This window comes from Erpetoichthys calabaricus, chromosome 17, assembly GCF_900747795.2.
Source record: "Erpetoichthys calabaricus chromosome 17, fErpCal1.3, whole genome shotgun sequence".
Classification (NCBI taxonomy): Eukaryota; Metazoa; Chordata; class Cladistia; order Polypteriformes; family Polypteridae; genus Erpetoichthys; species Erpetoichthys calabaricus.
In genome coordinates, this window is record NC_041410.2 from 21776244 (window position 1) to 21796142 (window position 19899).

At 36.3% G+C, this 19899-nt stretch overlaps 1 protein-coding gene across 10 annotated transcripts in view; it reads right to left on the reverse strand.

Moving 5' to 3' along the window:
- tjp1a (tight junction protein 1a) overlaps positions 1-19899 on the reverse strand; it is a 297836-nt gene that overhangs the window by 241328 nt on the left and 36609 nt on the right. The gene's annotated exons all lie outside the window — the stretch shown is intronic.

Genomic DNA, 19899 nt, shown 5'->3' on the forward strand with positions numbered 1-19899 from the left:
GAGTAATGGATAGTACTCTTGACTCACAGCCTCAGAGTCCTATTTAATTCCAGCCCAGGTAGTTTGCATGGAGCATGCACACTCTCTCTATTCTACACAGGTTTTCGTCTGACATTTTAGTTTTCTTCCACATCCATAAAACATGCAAGGAAGGGTAACTGGCAACTTAATATTGACCAGAAAGCTGTGTGTATTGGTGTGTGAGTCCTGTAACTGACCAATATGCTGTCCTTCCTTGCACTCACAACTATTAGAATAGGCTGTAGTTTTTTTCAGCCTTGTCCTGGAATAAGTCAGTTAGAAAATCAATAAATGAATGAATGAGCATTATTGGTGTTCTCTATTGGTTGTGCATCTATGCTTCTCTTGCTGCTTTGCTTTGCTGTCCCATTTCCAGCCCCTGTCTGGCCTGGGGGCTTGGCTCAGCAGCCTCTTAACCAGGATCATGCAATTGCCTGAATGTTGGCAAACTAGAGGCACACCAAAAATGGGCTCTGCCAAACATGAGTGCCCACAACAGCTGAATCAGTTTTGTTGAAATTATTATTTTTCCATAAATTCTTTCCATTTTCACTTAAATGCTTTCTAAAACTTACCACATATTTAACCTTTTTTGTCAAATGTGAAAAAATCAATTTTGAGCAAATTGATCCTGGTGCCTTGAGAATGAACAGATGCTTTGAAGAAAAAAGAACTCCTGGAGTGTGTAAAGTTAGAACTCTGAAACACAAGGATATAATAAACATAACAGCTTTCAGGGTGTTTTTTATGTTATGGTTTCACAAGGGTTCTGGCAAATGGGCTGTAACTGATTATCCAGATAATGTAGAGCCCACCTGACTAGAGCCTCATATATTTTTTTGGTGAGTCAAACATCAAGTAGGTAGGCAGGACACATGGTGGATGAAAAAAGTGATTACAGTAGTTGGTTTTGTGTGAAAAAGTATAGGCAGAAGCCCAGGCTGGCACCAGAGGATTTCTGTCCAATATGGTAAGGCAAAGGCAAGTTTTAATGATCTCTTTTTTTAGGTATGTTTCTACAGTCAGTTCTGTTCAATCTGAGAAGTGTATATCAGTATAAAATGTTTAACCTTAATGTTACATCACACTTTCTGATATACTGATTTTTAATACGTTTAACTTGGCAGCTTGCTAGTTTGGCAGTTTTGCTAGCTGCACTTTACACAAGTTTGTTTTCATCATACCATTGGTTATTTAGAAATCAGACCTTACATTGTACATTGAACTGGCTCTTTATGAAATGTAATTAGAGATTTAGGAGGCTACATAATTTACACACTGACAGGCATTGTTCAATATTTTAATCTCATTGATTTGTTCCTCTACTTTGCTTTTGGAAAAATGCACCAAGCCGCAAGCACATCCATCTCTCCCTCACTCACCTTATTTTCCACTTCTCAAAAAAGTCTTTCCAATTGTCAGTTTCACTCTTAACATCATCACTAAAGTTAGTGATATAACAAAGGAAACCAAGTATATTCATGTGACTCCAAACTGGCCCCTAAATGATTGTGAGTATTTAGAGAATGAATGAATGTGATGGCCTTGCAATGGAATGGACAAAAGGTCAAGAGCTGGCTGCTGTCATGCGTTGAGTGCTGCTTGGATACTGTATGTTCTGGGCTTCTTTGACTGAACTATGAATTGAATTAAGAGGGTTTTTGAATGTTAAGTTACTAAAGTTCTATTATTTGAAAACAGAAAAAATCTCAAGTGCCAAGGTCAACATCTAGGAGGATCTGACAGCATTATTTTTTAACAAATACTGGATTTTGTATGAAGCATTTCAAACAATGTTTTTCCTGAACTACATTATACTGAGCCCGGCAACACACTGCATAACTTCAAGATGGAGAGCATGTCAGAACTAATGACTACAGTTGCTGGATCTTGTTGATTTGAGGATGTCAGATTACTGGCTATAAATTTGTAGGGGATGTTTGTATATACAACTCCTTTACAAATTCTCAGCAAAGTTTCAGCTTATCTATTGCATTACAAAAATATGACATGGTTAACACGTTTTGAAAGCCTATCGATATGGAGCACTTTGGAATAAGAGCTAATGAACCACACAAAAGTAAGCAAACAACAACAAGAAGAACCAGGCAATAGCTGTGCTTTTGTTTGTAATTAGAAAAAAAGAAGAGGTTGCATCATAAATGCTTGAAGAAGACCACATTTTGTGGCATGGAGAGCAGGGCTGTAACAATTGCACTTGTGGCCGAAAGCTCATTGTTGATCAGTCCTCAAATGCCTACCCCTACCTGTTTTATTTTGTTGTGGTTAGTCACTACAGTACACAGGAACTTAAGTAAATCAATTTTACACAATTCACAGATCTGCTTTATAAGAAACATTGTAATGTACTTTGGGGTGATTTTGTAATACATTGACAAAATGTTTACTATAGTCTTTTGTAAACTATTGCTGTGTGCTACGGCTTTACTGGAAAAAACACAGTATTTCTTAAAAGATGCATTTGTCCATTATAGTAACTACTTGCTTTTGACATGTAGGGTATTCTCATGATTTCAGAGAGAAAATTACAAACAACAGAATCTAGTCTGGAACCCAGTTACTGTATCCCAGTGTACCACCTTGTTTTTCATGTAATCACATTATGAGGTTTTAGGGTCATACTCCTTAACCCAGGTTTTAAATCCTGCTTTTTGAATGTGTTTGCATGTAATGCAATAAGGGAACCTCTGTCATCATCCTGTCTGTCTATCTATGGACTGATTTCCTTAAAATGTAGCACAAATTTTGTCAAGAAAGCTCAGTTTTTCTTTTATATATCTTGAAAAAAAGTGTACTGCACAGTTTTAAAATTCCAAAAACACTTGCTGAAAAGCATTCAGAATTTTTTTAACTTGTCTGTCCTAAAACAGAGAAACATTCTGAGCAACCTTAATTACAGATTAATTTATTGTTTCAAATTTACCTTGAGAGGGGTTACTTGAGCTTGTACACTTTGTATATTTTCTTCTTTTACATGTCCAATAACCACTCCTGATGGCTAAACAGATCAGTAAAATTGTGCATAGCAGCTACTTGTGCCTAATGATGATGCCTGTTTACAGTAAGCAGTGGCTGTGATGTGTGTGAACTTCACCTGCAAGAACTCACTTCTACTGATACTTGAAGCTGTGCCACCCCAGGACAGGTAAACTATTTTTGTGACTCTAAAAGTAAAAAAATGCAAGCATGGAAAGCAAAATATCACTTATCTAGAAATTAAGAAATAATAAAGAAACTATATAAGCATAAATGATTTTCCAGTCACAATACCAATATTCCAAGTCACAATCCTTGTACTCTTCTCTTTCAGACCTCTTACTCACTACTTCATCTTCATCTCCCCTGCCATCAATCTGGCCTTCCCACAGTGTATCATGTCTAGAACCATCACAGATAGGGTTCCCCCCATTTTTGGCTTAGTCAGATTCCCTAACCATCTGTTTGATGTAGACAGGTGGGGTACCCATAGAGTACTATGGACTAAAACCCACACACAGTTTGTAACTCTCATCATTGTATCTTAACTTTAAGGGTGTATTGGAGCAGATATTTTTAAGGCTAAATAGACAATGGATTTATGGTGACCAACAGGTCGTTTGAACTGGCATACTTTATACCTGCACTACAAATCTCTGAGACAAACCATGGGTTAAGTGAACTTCGTTGATTTTTCTACTTTAATGTTTCACTTTGCTACAATATCTCAAAGCATACATTGTTTTTCAGGAGATCCTAAAGAGTACAAGTATCATGTCACATTTCGCCCTATCTTGTTTCTTGACAGTGTCCAGATGCAGTACATAAGTATATACAATGCTGTTTTAACCTGGCCTACTATAATCAGCATGTTAATTTGTTCATGACAAAAATATCAAAGAAAGGCAGCTTGGTGAGGTCTGTAACTTGTCTCTTGAGATGATCAAGCAGGAACCTTAGGCTGCTAATTCAACCAATTATAATCAAATTTTACATTACATACTGCCATTTCTATACCAGAACCATCACAAGGAACTTTACAAACAACAGGACAATTGAAAATAAGAAGGTAAAAGTAATGAAATGAAATATAAGATTATTTAAACATGATAAATTACAAGGAAACAATGTTCAGAAAACCTAAGTAAACATAAATGGATCAATATTATGAATAAGCAATATACAGTAGTCCTACCAGGAGATGTAAATTAGATGACATAGTTACAGATACTGCATAAACTACTAAAATGCTAGAGTATAAAACTCAGTTTTTAAGTATGATTTGAATGTAGCCACTGATTGGCTTCCACAAACATAGCTTCAGGCTAAGGGCCTCAAAACTAAGTAACAGCTACCTATGAGCAGCACAACTTTTTGGAAAAGTAAGAAAGTCAGATTTAGAGCATCTGAGGTTAATTCCACGTTCAGAGCAAAAAGTGTACAAGTTTTTGTGTAAGCAATAAAGACGAATCTGAATTTTAGCAATGTTACAAATCTGTTTGACTGGTGTCTGAACTTCTGTAAAGATATGATTTTAAAAACTCAGAGAATAGCTGAGCTGCACATGACTCTTAGGTTGCTAACGGTGGTTAATTGTGAGAGTTTGAAAAAGCACATTATGTGCATGCTTTTGAATCTAAATTTGAATCTAAAAAAATACATTTTTTTGTTAAAAAAACATTTGTGAGATCAAAACCTATAACAGTCAACAGGCCACTTTTGGTTATAGTCATTTCCACATCCACATTTAATTGAACAGGGCTAAATTAGAAATACCAATCAACACACAAATAACAAACAGCAGTAGCAATCTAAATCCAGGGCTTTCTCCCTGTGAGGTGGCAGTGCTAACCACTCATCCAATGTGTTCACTTAAGAATACAGCCATCTTCAAAAGCTCTTGTGTTGCTTTAGTCTTGAATAGGTCAAGAACAGAGATTCAGTAATATATTAATCAGATTTTTAATGTACAAATTTAGGCACAAATTATATGGTTGACAGATATGGCCGGTTTGATAAATAAATAAGAGATCAGCTCAGGAAGAAGTCAGCCTGCATAGTCATTTGAGCTATAAGGTATAGTGACCAATTACAGCTAGCAAACAACTCTCATCTTTACGGATATCTATAAGCCTTAATGTAAACAGTAATGAATAGAGGATCTCTCCTTTCTAAACAGAAAAGCACTCTTACATACTGTACATTCACAGCATGCAAATTTAACGTCCCACAATGTTAACATGCAAGTCCCTTTGACTGCAGTAAGAAATATTGGTTCACTGAGTAATCCATTATAGAGAAAAAGAATGCAAAATCCATATCAAGTGCTATAAGTGTACCACAGATAGAGTAGTTAGATCACCATTAATGTAGATGTTAAAAGCCTGAGTTTCAACTTAATACTGTCGAAACAGTTTGAACAGCTCTGAAGCCAGACAATGATTCCAAAGTGCATTTAACCATTTATCATTTCTATTTGAAATTAAGAAGCAGTAGTCAACTAGAATAAGAAACAATAATTAATGTTTACACATTGTCATGCACGTGTACATGGGAGGCAGCTAAAGGGATCAAAAGAAGATAACTCCATGCCGGATCGGGGGTAGCAGTGTGCGCTAACTCTTTCTCTCTATTTTTTTTCTGCAGACCAACCAAGGGAAATTCCGCCTGAGCCAGGTGATATCACTTCCGGTTCCAGACCAGATGACATCACTTCCTTCACCCGGTTTTAAAAACGCCATTTTGTTAGCTACACATCAATTCTGTTTTGGACTCAACTCTGTAAAATGATATTGTTGACCTTTTGTTTTTTTTTTGACCCAATCTTAAAGTATACTGGGTGGCTATCCCAAACCTTTTTCTGTGTTCTTTTTATGTGACAAGATTCAAATTAGCCTCTGAATCTAAAATTTAAAATTAGAATATCAAAAATTTACAGGACAGAGTGATCAAAGTATATTGAAGCATGTTTAGGGCTCTTAAGTGGACTTAAGTGATAAACATAAACTGCAGCAAAGCAGTGAGCAAATAAGGATATAGACTGTATAAGATTTTGAGAAACCAAGACTAAAAGAAGAAGTCACAGTTAGGCAGGTTCACACAGGAGGCTAGCTCCTTTTCTGAAAAGTGCTTTGGTTAAAAGAAACCAGACAAGAGGGGATTTAAAACTGCTTAATATAATAACAGCTAAGGAGCCAGGTCAGAGATTAAGATCTGCCACTCCCTGTCCTATTTTCACTGTTATTTTTTTATCTGACTGTGTAGTGGTCATCCGTCATCTAAAAGTAGTTTATTATCAGTAAACACTGGCAAAAAATAAAGTGCCAAAATATAAATATATAAATACAAATGTAAATATATAAATTGGATTGCATCTTATGTGTTCATAAATTACTTTAAATTAAAATTTAGTTGCTTTTATTTATGCTGAACCCAGCATTGTGATTAACATTATTTTAAAACTCTCTTACACACAATGACTGATGCCTGTTTTCCAGTGAAATCTAACTTAAATATATTATATAGATAGCATTCCTTTAGTTGAATCATTGTTTTTAATAAATTACCAATTAGAGGTAGAGGATGGAACCTCAGAGTAATTTTATAAATATCAAGAAATCTATGTGATGTCACATCATTGAATGTCTGATATTGGATCATTAGAACAAGCTCATCATACCTATTCATTGAATTTCTGCCAATAACATCACGTCAAGCTTTAAATTTTTCAAAGTACTATTAAGTTTATCAAACTACTTAGTGTCTTATTCAATGTGTATGGTTCTCTATGTGAAGAAAAAAATTCTAATACCTGTAAGAAATCTACCTTTAACAAGCTTCTATTTGCAGCTTGTTGAGATATTTATTCTGAAGTATCATCAAGGATCCATCGAAAAAATTCCCCTCATAATTCAATCATGTCACCTTTTAATAGATGTTTGCATAAAAATGGAATCTCTGCATTTAGGGCAAATAAGCCACAACCACCCCATATATTAAATAAACAGTAAATGCACTGTTTCTGGGTTGCTTTAGTGTGCTTTTCAACCCTTCAGTATTCTTATCATACAGTGGAACCTTGGTTCACAAACGTCTCGGTACATGAACAAATCGGTTTACGACCAAAAAGTTTGCCAAACTTTTGCCTCGATTCACGACCACACACTCGGTATATGAACAAGCCAGGTTCCCTTTCGGTTTGTACATGTTCAGTCACTCCCTGTGCATTTCCTGTGCAGCGAGCGAGAGAGAGAGCGCGCGACACACACACACAGGCAGCGTGAGAGACAGCCGCACACACACAGGCAGCGCCAGAGAGGGAGGCACGCACACACACAGGAGCGCAGAGAGACACACACATAGGCACTCCAGGCTCGCAAAAGAGAGACACACGCACACACACACACAGGCGGCGCGCACGAGAGAGAGGGAGGGACGCATAAGGTAGAGAAGGCTAGTTTTTGTTTTCAGTTTTGTTTACAGTGATGGGTGTTACTTTTCTTGGTGGTTTATTAAATTACGGATTTTTCAAATGTTCATTTTTTCCCCTGTGCTTAAAACTCATTTAAAAAAAAAAGTGTTTTTATCGAGCGAACCTAGCACTATAGTGCGAACTATTGCAGTGTTAGTTTTCTCTGTTGTTCAAGGTTTTCTCAGTGTTATTCAATGTTTTTACATTTAGTTTATGGATTCTATGGTATAATTAACTATATTTGTGCTTAAAAATATATATATTTACATAGTTTGTACTGTCTGGAACGGATTAATTGTATTTACATACAGTCCTATGGGGAAAATTGCTTCGGTTCACGACCAAATCGGTTTACGACCAGAGTTTTGGAACGAATTATGATCATGAACCGAGGTTCCACTGTACCTCTTTTTATTGTGTGGACATGTGCAGACTGCTTGAAGTTTGGTGGCTAGAGCCTCTTAAAGCATGTGTGAACTGGTCTCACTCTGTTGAAGTATGCGTAATTATTATTATGAATCAGATTAACACTAGAATTACCAGAGCCAACAAAAAAACTCATAATTCCAGCCCACCTTAAATCCCTTCGCACCTCTCCGTCAGCGTCTTTTGTCTTCTGAATGTGTCGATAAGCCCAAGCAGCAAGCAACCTGCTATACCATCCCCCACCGCCTCAGAACGGGCAAGAAGTTCTCCCAGTTCCTTCCTTGATTGATTATCTGGGAGTGATTTACCCAGAATTGTAAGGGGAAATACTTTGATGTGTGTTTTGTGTCTTCAACAATCTGTGTAAACACATCATTAAAACAGAAACGTTTTTCATGTTTTAGTAATATATATGTAGACATGAACCGTATAATGTGTGAAGACTGATGGCCAGATATCAAATAAACACTTTCACAAAAGGTGCAAGTACAAGGCGACAGCTTCTGTGGTTAGAACTTCCGATTTATAATCCGGTGGTCGTGAGTTCGATACCACCTCCTGGGCAAATTTGTCATTTAGAGTAGTGAGCTGCTCTTTTTGTTAATATTATACAATAAAAACACACATTTGATTTGTGTCTGTAACAGCCAGTGTAAATTTATAGTACTTGTAAAAATTAGTGTTTTTTTTATTCACTTTTACTCTCTCAGTCACAATCACGATTCAACAGACACAAATGGTATTGAACTCACGACCACCGTATTATAAATCGGAAGTTCTAACCACAGGACCACAGAATCTGTCACCTTGTACTTACACCTTTTGTGAAAGTGTTTATTTGATATTTGGCCATCACCCTTCACACATTATACGGTTCATGTTTACATTTTGTTATTTATTACTAAAACATGAAAAACGTTTCTATTTTAACGATGTGTTTACATAGAATGTTGTAGACACAAAACACACATCAAATTATTTCCCCTTACAATTCTGGGTAGCTCACTCCCAGATAATCAATCAAGGCAGGAACTGGGAGAACCTCTTGCCCGTTCTGAGGCAGTGGGGGGATGGTATAGCAGGCTGCTTGGGCTTATCGACACATTTAGAAGACAAAAGGCGCTGACGGAGAGGTGTGAAGGAATTTAAGGTGGGCTGGAATTACGAGTTTTTTTCGCTGGCTCTGGTAATTCTAATGTTAATTACCTATGTACAAATGTGCAAAAATTGGAAGTTTATGAATAATCGTTTGTGTTTCTACTTTTTCTGTGGAGCACATGATGTCGAGATATCTTTCAATACTCTGTCTTTGGTGATTATACTAGATCTTCATTTTTTCAGATTTTTTATAGACTATTTTAGTTTATCACCACTTTTGCTGATAGTATAATACATTGTGAAAAGCGACTGACTTCCACTGCTCCATCCACATAGCTGTAATGATTTTTTTGTCATGTTCCTTGCCAAATACATATATGCCACTTCACACTGCTCATTTGGAATCAGAGGAAATAGCATTTGCACTCATTTTCCCATATCTGTAAGCAAGGCCAATTCAAACCAAGATGCTTCCCGAGATCACCACTGGCCACATACCAAGGGCAATGGATTTTTGGTAAGTACTGATCTCTAAGTGCTTGATCATCTCTCTCTCTCTCTCTTACTCTCACACACACACAAATTCACTGGCTCGCTGACATACACACATACCTTCAGACACATTCACTTGGCACAGCTTCTCAGGATGGCTCTGTCTCTTCTGACAGCGTCTATTTTCCTGGTCCAAGTATGCCCCTCCAGAATTTTCATGCTAAAAGACTACTGTTGCTGAAACTAAAAAGAATAAGCTCCTTCAATCCTTCCTTATATCTTCTAGTATTGGTTTTAGGCTAGTAGCTGTTCTTTGGACATTCTCTCCCACTGCCAAGTCTATTTTGTAATATTGTGACAAAAACTGTACACTGTATTCCAAATTAGTCATCACATGTGCATGTTTTTTAAAACAAAAGGCCATCTTAGAGAAACAAAAAGCATTTTTTTACATACTGTATAAAACCAGCTCTATGCCTGGCAACTACTGATGAAACCCAATCTCCCAAAGCACTAAACCATCCCTACGTAGTTCAAGATTTTGCTGGACAACAAAAAAAGACATGAGTGGACCAGGAAGTGGTAACCAGTAAGTCACTGAATATCTCACATTATTGAGAACTCAGAGATAAATAATCCTGTAACAATGTGGAGATGAATATACCTTGGTACTTAATCGAAGTACTGTAGCTAAATTGATAAAAAAGAGTAAAGGAACAAAGTATACAGCATTTAGAGCAATTTTGAACAGGTAATCTTGTCAATGAGAGATAGAGAGGAACACTTGTAGTAACAAAACAATATTGGACTATGGAGTGGACTAGTATGGGAATTACCACAGAAGAGCAAAATGTCATCTATGCACTGTGATTGGAGGGATACACTGAGAACATAGTGATTAAGTTATGAGACCTTAAGGTTACAGCTATGTGCTAGAGTGAAAGACTGAAAAGCAGTACAGAAAGGCACCTACCTGGTGCCTTTAAAAATTAGGAAGGCATGAGAGATATTTGAATAAACACAATCGGTGATAAATAAAAAACTTCACAATCAGTACCAGTCAAAGCCCATATGGAGCCAGTGTCCGGAATGAGCTCCGTGAGTTACCAAAACGGTACCCCTTGATGTCCAAAGTTTCCATACTGCGCATTCAGTATTATTAGAATTCAAGGACCAATGGGTTGGTCCCCCCTATGTCTTCTGGGGCACACTCCCCTTTAGGTATGAAAACACCGCCCCATATGTAAATAGTGTGGGGAGATGGGGGGGATTCCCCTTAACTTTCATAAATGGCAGACGTCAAGTGATGGCACCCTATGCAGCCGCCTATGTCACCTAACTGATTAACCAGCTCTGGTCACAAACTTGCCCCAAACATCAGTGCAGATATCATTTTCTACAGGGTATCCCAACTCATGGCCTTCTCTACATCCAGAGCTAAAACTGGGGCTGGATCGGATAGAAATAAAGCAATGTATAATACATGAAATTCATTGTATTTGTCAGCAGCTTAGCATATTCTAATAAAATCAGTCTGGCTAAGGCAGATCAGTTTGTGAATAACAGATTGCAAACATTTTGCTAGGAGCTTAGCCAGCAATTTTACATTCATGTTCATGAGAATAATTGGGCAGTAATCAGCACAATTGTCATGGTCTTTGCATTGTTTTAAACAGAGAGTAAATAAGACTAAATTTAATGAGGGGTTCGGCTTATTTAGGACAAGAGCAATGTTTGGTATCAGCAGATTTATAGGTTGCAATAATTCCTAAAAAACAAATAAAGCCTCAGGCTGAATCCCATTGGAGCCAGTCCTCAGTGTCTGCAGAGCTTCCTTTAGCTCAGCCTTTCAGAGCTTCTTTCATTTCAGATTAAATGTAGGCTGAATCTATCAGTCTCTACCTCATTTAACCTGGAAAGGGGTAGACTTTCAAGAATGAAAAAAGTTTAAAAGGGACTGCTACATTTTTCAAGGAATAAGTTTGAATCTGTATATATGTTACCAAAGTTGACTGACTCATGCACTCACCCACTCACTCACAAACTCACTCATCAACAAAAACCCTATTTCCAGTTTAATTAAAAAGCTGAAATTTGACAGGATGGTCCATCTAGGTCAGTAAGTACCCTCTAGGAAAAGGCACTTCGATATATGAACATTTACAGATAAACTCCCCAAAATAGAAAAACTAAATTAATATCCTAAAATTCTGAAAATGCCTTGACAGGTTTGATAGAAATTTTATAACGTTATGGAAACAAGAAAATTAGCAGACTTGATATTTTTTATGTATTGATATTTATTAATACTATGCTAACTTACATGCTGTCCTGTGTTCTTAGAGCATGCTTGCAAATAAAGGACGCAGCAAAAGTGATTGAGGAGCTACGCAAATAGCACCAGTAAAATGCTAATATGTAGTTTTAGTGCCAATAATTTAATTGATTTGGTACCTGAAACATAGTATTTGGCATTGCTAGAGTGGATCTTGAGCTCTGCCTTTTGTAACAGGTTGGAATTTAACTCAAATTAACCTCTAAGTCATGAATCCATTAAAGAAGTGTCTGAGCTAAACCGAGTAACCAATAAGTTTCTAATAAAGCCTTTAACCGCCAGCTAGATATACGTAGAAGTAATAAATTTAAAGTTGAGATACAGAGGAAAATTTGTCACAAAGGTCAGCACTCCTAAGCAAAGATCATGATTTTGTTATAAATATTAATTTTTGAATGTTTACTGTCATTTTTGATTAATATTACTTATTAGTCCTTGATTTTTCATATTTGTTTATTTTTTTTTTATTGTTGTGACAGTAATTCTGTAAAGTTCAAGATAATCAATACAGGGTCAAGGAGAACCACTCCTTTAATACAGTGAAGCAGAAGCCTGTTGAGCTACTGCATTCTTTCCACCTAAACAAACAGCTAAGTATATGTGTGTCTGTGTATCTGTGTCTCAATCTGGTTGCTATGTCTCTGTCATTCCAACAGATGGCTCACCACAAACATTCGTACAAGTAGTTAAAAAAGAAAGCTACAGATTTCTTTACATGTGGAAACTTTAGGTGACTGCAAATTGCAAAAATGCTGTTTGACTGTACTCAGTTTGCTGATTCTAATACCTTTTCTCTTACTCTTTGACAGTTTTTTTTACTACTTAAATACTGAAAGGGTATCCATGGGTCATTTATTTTTGTCTCTCACAGACTTTTTGAGTGTCGCAATATAATTTCTAAGTGTAACTCTCATTCTCTCATAACATTGCAATCTCCCTGAAAAAAACAGAATGAGTCACCAGGAAAATGTGAGAGTAAAGGACCACAAGATGAAAGGCTAATGGAGAGGGCTGAATACTTACTTAAAAGGTTAGGCTATGTTTAGCAATGAATAAGGCAAAAATTGCTAGCAACAAAACCAAAAAATACTGAGGCAATACCCAGTGAAAAAGTCAAAATCACAGCAAAAGTCTAAAGCCACACTAAAAATTTAGGGTCTTTCAATTTGCCTTAATATCTATTCCATTCATCATCAATTATTATTATTTGTCATTATTATGATCCAATTGAGGAAGCAACACCAAAGAAGAAAAGGTGAATTAATATGCAATTGATTAAAGTTAAAAACTTAAAACAATGGCAAAATATGAATATTGCCAAATTTCTGATGAATGGAAATTTCAGACTAGCTCTTTTCTAAATGAAGAATATGGTAAGAGCAACAGCTAATGCAACAGCTAATTAAACAGCTATTAAAAAACAGCTAATTAAATAGTGAGTTAAAATAGAGGCAAAATGACTGAAGATTTTGTAACTGGTTGGAACAAACACCTGCAGCCACAGGGGTCCTTACATGTTCAGAATGTAAACCACTGTACTGGTGCCATAAATTAAGCATAGGTATATTAACTAAAGTGCAGCCCTTCCTAGTCCATGTTCTCCATTTCTTGTCAACCTTAGCAACATTATCTTCAAATTAGACTAGGGGGCTCTGCCCCCTGCTCACTTCACTCGCCAACCCCCTATGTGCTAATCATTTCCCAGATCTGCTGCTTGCGACGAATCATGCTGTGCTTCTATGTTGCACCGCTTCTCTGTGATCATAAATATAAATCTGACCAAATTGTGGTTTCTTTGAAATTAAACTTGTACTTGCTTTAATTGTTGTGGGACCACAGATTCTCATAGTATATGGTCCTAAATAGTGTAAATCTACGTTTTGAACATTGAATGATGTGAACGCAAACAGATTTTTGTTGTGTCGGATATTTTGCCTGTAGTGTTTGTGGATTTCACTTTCACCAAATAACAAATCTTTTATTTCTCACGGATACGCCTCTTCATTGGGAAGAAACACTATTTTTCCCTGATGGCAACACGTTTTGGACGATCTACAAGTCTCCGACTTAAACTTTAAAGATGACCAATATCTACATGCTTCTGTCATATCACCTATGTCCATATATTCAATTTCTTTTCGCTGTTCTGTTATTTCACCGAGTAATAATTTCCATTTGTTAGCGCTATTGCGATCTTTACTATCAGTTTTTTGAATCTTTCGACTTTTTCTACTTTTATAATCTCCAACCTGTTCTGCATGTGCATCGCGCCAATGTTTTTGAACCTCTTTATGACATTCAACTTTGTCTTCTACTCTTTGTCTTCTCTTCTTCTACTGTTTGTCTTTTATTTCCGCCCCCACAAAGACCTGTTAGGTTTTTAATTCATCTCTTGGCACAAAGTCACGTCTCGTGGGACTGAAAATTTTCTCTCTGAAAATGTCGTCTCGACTCTCTGAAAAAGTCTCGTCTCATCCCAAGATTTTTTTATGTAATAGAGAGATATCAATTGTAATCTTACTAGAAGACTTTCATTTTCACATTGCTTTGGAAATTTACATCATTTACACAGAAAAAGTTTCCTTAACTAATTCAATGAGGCTTTTCCAATTTGGGAAAGGTACTATTATTGTTCATAATCATAATTTAGATATAGTTATCATAGTTAATATATTTCATTGTGTTTAATATATTTATCACTTCCATGATTTAAAACATTTTTATTATTTTTAATTTACTTTTACTTACCAATATATATTAAATTAAGGAACACTGATATTAATAGTTCAAGACTAATTTACATTCCATAAACAGTTCTTGAAAACTAGTAGTTGTATAGATCAGCTGGCAGATACTGTATCAACATTTTTTATATGAAACAACGCTTAGATTGTGCAAGACTTTAAAAAATCAGTTAAAAACAGGAGATTTCAGGACTAGAAAATCATGCCTGGGTATGATGCAGAAGCACAAAAGCAGGATGCCTGTTTACCTGTTAATCTTAAATGCCTGCAACAACCTAAAAGCTGTAAGATTACTGTAACTTTAAGTCTAACTGCAAGATATAATAATATGGCCTTTAACAGTGGACTTTTAGTTTGTGTGATTTGTGCCAATTAGTCTCATAATGTATTTGAGGGCTACATCTGACAATGCCACCTTGAACAATAACTTAAAAGAAAGCTACACTCTTTGAATAACCCTGATCTGTGGACGTGTTAATTCTGAAACCTGGTAAAATTGATCTATTCAGATTAAAGCGTGTTCTAGCCCAGATACATAAACTGTCTGATTGGAAATGTGTTTAAGGACACAGAAAATATTGTGGCTTTAAATTAATAAACAGAGTGCAATTGAGGCATTTCTTGGGAATTCAACTCATAACAATATTTTTCTCCAATTAGACTGACAATCACACAGTTGACATTACAAAATGCATTGCTCCATAATCTCTTTCATCCATTCCGTTAGTTTCCACTTGTGATATGAAAAAAATTAAATGACAGTGAAACCCTTCTAAACATTAACTAAGAAACTGAGTACAATAAAGAAAGATAAACTGACAAAAGAATATACAAAGAAAACTCTTCAATAATTAAGAAATTTATCCAAATAAAGCACATAACTCTTACAAATTATAATAAGAAGAAAACAAGAGGCAAATGAACCTCACTGAAAACATAACTGTGGTAAACTAAACAATATACCTGGCTATAATACTAAAAAAATACCTAGCTGATAAAAAAATAACATAATAAATTGGAAAAACCTAACAAACTTCCTTCAATAATACTAAAAATTAGTATCACAAGCTGAGAAATTACTTCTAAACTTTGGCAAATATTTTTCAGAAACCAAACATCAAAACAAAAGCTAAACTTCCTTAAAGGGAGAGTAATAAACCCAAGTAGGAGGAGGAGCCAAAGACGGAAGGAGACTTAAAATCCCATCCATAAAACTGTGGCCAGAAAAATAATTAAATTATGAATAGTTTAATAAAATCACACCAGAGTAATTTGAGCACCCCCAACTCCTGTGCCCAATTAAAGGAAAAAGGAGGGAAGGTCATTAACCAGCAAAAAATCAACAATCAAATAAAAGAAAACTAATGAAAAATAATTAAGGCAAACTAACACATTAACAAAATGGACAATGGTAATTCGCATATAAAACAATAATAGTAAACAAAGCTTCAGCAAGACTCAGACATCTCATTAAGAGTGAAATAACAAAAGCAATATTTGCTTCACTGTCAGAAAAGTAATTTAGCTTCAGGTATGCAGTGTAGTTTAGTAACTAAGACATTGGACTATTAATAGCAAAGTTGACGTAAAAGTGGATATGAACAGTTGTACAATATATCTGTACTCAAAGTACCTTAGAATGGTTTGCCATTTAAAGTTGCTTTGTAAAATAATGATTGAATGTAGAATATTATCATACTAACTGAAGCAATTCTAGGTTCTTTAGCCACCTGAACCATCACTAAAACCCCTACTTTCAGCAGTTAAGAGATTTTGTAGATTGACCTCTGGGAGTAACAGGACACTGGGCCCACCTCTCCCGGCTTCTGCTTCCAGGCAAACCATTTTACAGACACACTGAATAAAAGTGTGTTATTCAACCAGCTAGGACCAGGACTGCTTTGATACCATAGGCTGGGACTTGTTTGCACAGGGAGCAGACCTACAGGAACATACATCAGCAGTCCTGGGATATAAACATTTTTGCACTGGAAATGCAAAAATGTAGGGGTCTTACAAATTTTGAACCTTCATATATTTCAGAATGTGTATATGTATATTTTCCAAATCATTTCTCCTGTATTCTAGAGCTGTCTTCTCAATATCTCAATATGCCTAGCAAGAAAAATAAAAAAAGAGTAACAGCTGTTTGTTTATTATTTACAAAAAAATTAAAACATTTTATCAATACAGATGCACAAAGAAAGCACTATTGAGCATGTCAAAGCCTTTTTCAGTATGGCTTTTTAATAAATATTTTCAGCTGTTGTTTAAAAAATGTTTTGCTTAGCACAACTGGGTAAACTGTATACTAAGCATAGGATAAACATTCAGGTACAGTACATAATAAAGCCTATCATGATTAATATTATCATTGGCGATTAAACACTTCTCTTTCTTAGGGGTCGCCACAGCGGATCATCTTGTTCCTTATCTTCCTGTCCTCTGCATCTTGCTCTGTCACACCTACCACCTGCATGTCCTCTCTCACCACATCAATAAACCTCCTCTTAGGCCTTCCTCTTTTCCTCTTTCCTGGCAGCTCTATCTTGAACATCCTTTTCCCAATATACCCAGCATGTCTCCTTTGCACATGTCCAAACCAACGTAATCTCTGACTTTGTCTCCCAACCGTCCAACCTGACCTGACCCTCTAATGTACTCATTTCTAATCCTGTCCATCCTCGTCACACCCAATGCAAATCTTAGCATCTTTAACTCTGCCACCTCCAGCCCTGTCTCCTGCTCTCTGGTCAGTGCAACGGTCTCCAACTCATATAACATAGCTAGTCTCACTACCATCCTGTAGACCTTCCCTTTCACTCTTGCTGATACCTGTCTGTCACAAATCACTGCTGACACTCTTCCCCACCCATTCCACCCAGCCTGCACTCTCTGTTTCACCTCCCTTCCACAATCCCCATTACTCTGTACTGTTGATCCCAGGTATTTAAACTCATCCACCTTCGCCAACTCTACTCCCTGCATCCTCACCATTCCACTAACCTCCCTGTAATTTACACACATGTATTCTGTCTTGTTCCTACTGACCTTCATTCCTCTCCTCTCTAGAGCATATCTCCACCTCTCCATTGTCTCCTCAACCTGCTCCCTACTCTCACTACAGATCACAATGTCATCAGCAAACATCATAGTCCAAGGGGACTCTTGTCTAATCTCATCTGTCAACCTGTCCATCACCATTGCAAATAAGAAAGGACTCAGAGTTGATCCCTGATGTAATCCCTGTTTTAATTTTCACAAAGCTTCAGATGTTAGTGTTTCAGTTTGACAGAGTTACAATTCAAAGATGGAGGGAGAACAAAAACAAAAAACACAACTATAGCATAAACCACTATAGATAAAAAAAGTGGTTAAGTAGTGTAACAGTGTATGGAAAAGAACAGAACAATTCTTCAACACTTTTAAGCAGGAACAATAGAATCTCAGAATTTTTAAAATAACTGGAATTACAGTAGGACACTGTGAGATGGAATGTGTAGCACTGAAAACCTACTCTCATTGAGGACTACTGTGCAAGAATATATTGATGACTTTAATTATTTAGTTATTTAACATTAAGTTACACATAAAGTCAAATTCCACATTCCACGTTATTGACATATAAGTCAATTTCCATCCATCCATTTTCCAACTCGCTGAATCCGAACACAGGGTCACGGGGGTCTGCTGGAGCCAATGCCAGCCAACACAGGGCACAAGGCAGGGAACCAATCCCGGGCAGGGCGCCAACCCACCGCAGGACACACACCCACACACCAAGCACACACTAGGGCCAATTTAGAATCGCCAATGCACCTAACCTGCATGTCTTTGGACTGTGGGAGGAAACCGGAGTACCCAGAGGAAACCCACGCAGACACGGGGAGAACAGGAAAACTCGGGTCTCCTAACTGCGAGGCAGCAGCGCTACCACTGCGCCAACGTGCCACACATAAGTCAATTTGTTAGTCATAATTAAGTACTATTTATAATTGTATGTGGATGTTGCCATGGTTTTGGGACTGGTTGAGGGGGATATGTTGCTCCAGTCTGTTTGAGATTTTCCAGTCTCTTGTTTCATTTGAGTTTTGGAGTGTGTATTGTTAATTAAATATTGTTAATTAAACGTGTTTGACACCTTTTATTGTTTTGTGTGGGACATGGAGGGTGATGGGTGTGCATTTCCCTATGATGCATTTTATTGTTATTAATGTGTATTTGTTCATGCAGGTTTGTGCGCTATGATGGGTTTTAGGTTGTTAAGTTACCTAACAAAGTTGTTGTTATTTTTTTGGTAGTATGGGTGGGTGGCATTGTGAATTTTCTTTAGTTCTTTTTTTCATTTTATTTATTGATTACTGTTGCCTTTTCTATAAAATAAATAGTTTAACTCTGCAATCATGGAATGGTAGAGATACTGTATTTGTTTAAGTGTCAGGAGATTCAATACTCTGCTGCAGATTATTTAGGCTTAGTATTTAGTCCCTTTAATACAAATGTTTCTATCTAGTTTGGGTTTTTAGTCACGTAAAGATTTCATTTCCTACCTTGTTTTTTAATTTTGTTGTTTTTTCTTTGTCATTGACCTTTTTTTATTTATTTATCACTATTTTCTCAAATTGTTGTCACATTGATGATTAGTAGAAGAGGAGCAAAACTTCCACTCATTTCTTTTCTTTCCTATAAATGTAATGAACTGTAGGCTTGTTCATGTATCTAATACCCACTGATGCAAAGAAACGTACTGTTTTTATCACATTCAGAAGTGACACTTTCACTGCAAAAGTCATTGCCTTAACAAGACTTTTTTAACTGTAGGGTCATTTGCTACATACATAAAGATAAGTATGCTATTTTTCAAGTCAAAGTTATTATTTCACAATCATGGCATATATTAATTTGCCACATAAAAGTGTTTTTTAAACTAAGCATTTTTTATTGTTTAAAAAAAATGCCTAGCCAGTTCTTAGGTTTTAAAATGGGGCCAGGATCTAAATATGAAAACCAAAACCTTAAAATGTATCGAGTATGTCCACTTTGAAGCAGCAAAGGTTTTGATATAAGAAAATGTGCTTTCCACATTTGTGAGTCATACTTCTGACAACAAAAGTAAACTGGAAATAATAAAAGTTATCATAGATTCATGGTACTGTTTTATTGGGGCAAAGATACGATTCCTGTTTGCTTGTCTGATCACCATCATGAATGGAGTTTTGATATTTATTCCACCTATTCCACCCCTAATTCACCAAACTTCCCAGGCTTCAGGCTACATATTACCTTCTTTTGTGTTTGTAGTTCTATTTCTTCAA